Source organism: Cannabis sativa, chromosome 7 (assembly GCF_029168945.1).
Source record: "Cannabis sativa cultivar Pink pepper isolate KNU-18-1 chromosome 7, ASM2916894v1, whole genome shotgun sequence".
NCBI lineage: Eukaryota > Viridiplantae > Streptophyta > Magnoliopsida > Rosales > Cannabaceae > Cannabis > Cannabis sativa.
The window spans coordinates 20,446,066-20,449,963 of record NC_083607.1 but is presented as its reverse complement, the minus strand read 5'-3'; positions in this window follow the sequence as shown (position 1 = coordinate 20,449,963).

Sequence of the window (3,898 nt, the reverse complement as noted above, 5' to 3'; positions counted from 1 at the left end):
ATATCTTGACTTTCTCAGGTTTATTTGTAAACCTTGCAAGAAATTATGAATGTGGAATAACAATCTAAAATAATCCACTATGTGTTAATAATCACATTAACTATATTAGAATGAATTCATACACAATAAATTAAAATTTATTGGTGATAATAAAGTGTGATTTATTTTTCTTAATTATACAGTAAAAACTGTACATTTTAGATGAAGTTATCAGGATAAATTTGGAAATTTTTACTCGTATGGAAGAAATGTATGAATAGTGATGTAATAAAATTACATATATAGTTTTGAGGTTTAAATGAATCGTGTTTTTACCAATGAATAAACATGCTTAAATATGAAATCTTATTAAACAAAAATTGCTTGTGGGCTAAATTTTTAATTTAATAAGATTAGATTTAGATGTAGATTATGATAGATTTACACAATTTATGAAAAACTTAAAGTTTAATATTTCTATCTCAATGAAAGGTATGAAACACTTATAAATGTTTCAAAATTTTATGCTTTATGATAAAATTATTAAATTAAATCTACATAATTCGCTGTGGGATAAATTAAGAGAATTTAATTTAACATATTAATTATGTAAATATAATAAAATTCCTATAGGGTAAGATTATTATGTTCACATGATTCATGTCCATTATGTGATCTTGATCCACTTAATATATATAATTTTATATAATTAAGGATGTTGTGGCTACTCCCTAATTATTTAAAATTATGTGGTTCACTAGACACCAAAGTATAAACTGAAGATTAAAATTTTACTAAATCCAAAATTTCCTGTGGGCTAAATTTTAAATTTAATAAAATTAGATGAACCTTATGATAGATTTAATTAAACGATTAGTTTAGAAAAATGAAGGTTTATTATCTATCTTAATTAAATTTGTGATAACACTATTAAATTAACTCACCATAACTCCCTGTGGGGTAAATTAAGAGAATTTAATTAACATATTATCCTAATTAATTATACAAATATAATAAAATCCCTGTGGGGTAAAGTTATTATACCTATATAATTAATTACAAGGTATGTCCATTAAGGTGAATTTTAATTAATATATAATTTTATATAATTAAAGATGCTGTGGCTACTCCCTAATTATATAAAATTATATTTTCACTTTGACATTAGGTATTGGGCTCTACCTAAAAGTAATTTCGTTATTAACATCATAGACAATCACTGAGATTAGTGCTCCTAGTGTGGTCGTCCGAATATCATTAAAACCCGTTCTAGATATGAGCATTTGTCCCAAGTTTATGTTTTCTTATGTCAAACCACAAAATTACTTACATTTTATTCATATTTTATTCATTTTAGGAAGTTTTATGAATATTTTATGAATAATTTTATGAAGTTTTATGAAACTTAATGTGTTATATAAAATATTCAACCTATCTTAATGTTTGAATATTTCTAAATATATCTAGCACTATAAAACGAATTTATGTATAGCATTTAAATCATACAAATCAAAATTAATTGTATTAAAAATAAATTTGCCAAATAAATACAAATTAATACAATTATTGTATGATAATTAATTAAATGCTAATTCTTTAATATGAAATTAATGGCAGATTTTTCAAAATTAAATTAGAGAATAAATTGCATAAATTTGGTAATATATAATTAAATTTATAATTATTCAAATTAGCACAATTATTACATGCCTAAATAAATCATGTAATAAATTACCAAATTAAACAAATTTCTATTTTCAATTTATACTAAATTTATGTATTAAACAAAAATGGAAAATTAACTAAATGCAATTTATTGACTAAATTAACACAAAAATAGGAAAATAATTAATATTCCAAATAAATAAAAAATTTATAAAAAATTTGGAATTTTTTCCCCTTTTTTTTTTTTTTTGAAAAATCACACTGCCAAACGACATGTCGTTTTTGCAAAATAAAAACAACACGTCGTTTTTTCATTTTGAAGATGATTAAAAATGCATGCAAAAAACGACACGTCGTTTTCCCACAAGGGGAAAAGCGACACGTCGTTTACTCTCTTGAAGGGCTGCCTCACAAGACTAAAAACGACATCTGCATAAAACTTGCAAACGACACGTCATTTTCTGAAAGACGACACGTCGTTTTTTCACAAACGACATGTCGTTTGCGTCATCTTCAACAGCCAAAATTGGTCGTTTTGACCCGTTTTTCAGTCACGCGGGTCCGACGGACCCGACCCAAACCCGATCGAAAATTGCGTTTTCAACGACCAAAAAACCCCAAATCAATTCCAAATGAAAAAATTAAGACATTCATATAGATTTCATACATCGAAAACACGTAAAATAAAGACTTTAAAATCACCAAAAATCTTCGGGTCCAAAAACTTTTTCTAGAAAATTTTTGAGATTTTTTTTGTTTTTCAAAATGAGTTTTCATGCTTAGAACAATCTATATTAATATATAAATGTATTGATTCAAAATGTATAATGCATGTATAAATATATATACATATATATATACAGAAAAATAAAAAATATTGTATGTATATATATATATAAACATGAAATGTATATATATATTTATATATAGCATTTAGGTATATAAACAATATGATATAATGAATATATGAATATATATATATACAATATATATACGTAATCAAATGAAAAAAAAAATATATATATAAACTGTATATGAATATATATATGAACTGAATGTATATATGTATGAAAATATATATGTATATATATATAATTAGGATTGAATGAATATGAATATATATACATACACAAACGAAAATAAGTATATATATATGAACACGAATTAAATATATATATATATAAACATTGTATATACGAGTATATATATATAAATGAAACTCAAACTTAAATCAAGGCAGAGATAAAAATCGCTCTGATACTAACTGTTAGACATTTATTTGTATAAACTGAAACATATATGATTATGAATAAAGTGCGGAATTAATAAATCATATAAGCACTATAATTTAAGGATCAAAATACCTCCAGCCATTGAATCTTTGAGCTTTAGTCCCACATAAGCTTGATCTGCAAAAGAAACCGATTGATGTGGGTAATCGGGCTTCCTCGCTCTCTCAACTCTCTTTAGATGGAATTTGCTGTTATGAACAGAATGAGTGAGGAGCTCGGGGACCGAGACCCTATATTTATAGGTGAGATACTCCATCAGTATCTACGCCACATTAATTGTGAGAATATTTTGACAATTAATTCAGGAAATCAAATCGGGTAATGAATATAGAAATCTGACCATATATAGAATATTACATAATTGATTTTGTCCAGATTCAATGAATATAAAATATTCATTTATCAGAAAATCAATTATTTATTTTATTTCCTTAAATAGAAATTTATTTCATTAAATAGAAATATATTTCCCAAAATAAAATTTTCTTACAAGAATCTCATTCATGTTCTACTCAAACTAATAAACAAGCTTTGAGGCGAATGTTTAAAACAAATTTAAAACTTTATCTATGATATAAATTAAGAATAATTGAGTAATAAAATTTATTAAATTTAAACCATAATAATTTTTAATTTATTTTTTCAAAACCACTATGATCAAGGGTGAAATGTATAGATATATTTATTATGGTTGTGGTTTTTGATGACTTAGGTCTAGTTACAATAAAGAGTTCTTAGAATAGTCAAGTGGATCCTGGTCGTAGAATACAAAACTCATAATCCATACATTAACATACAGTTTGGATCCATTGATAGAAAATGGATATTAATAACTTGTGAAAGTCAAAATGTATTGTCCAATGTTTTAAGAAACTGAAAAAAAAAAATTGTATTTGGGTATGGGTTGACTGGCCGTGGTTGTATCCTTTCGAGGAGGCCTGGGTATGGGATTTTCTGAGGGC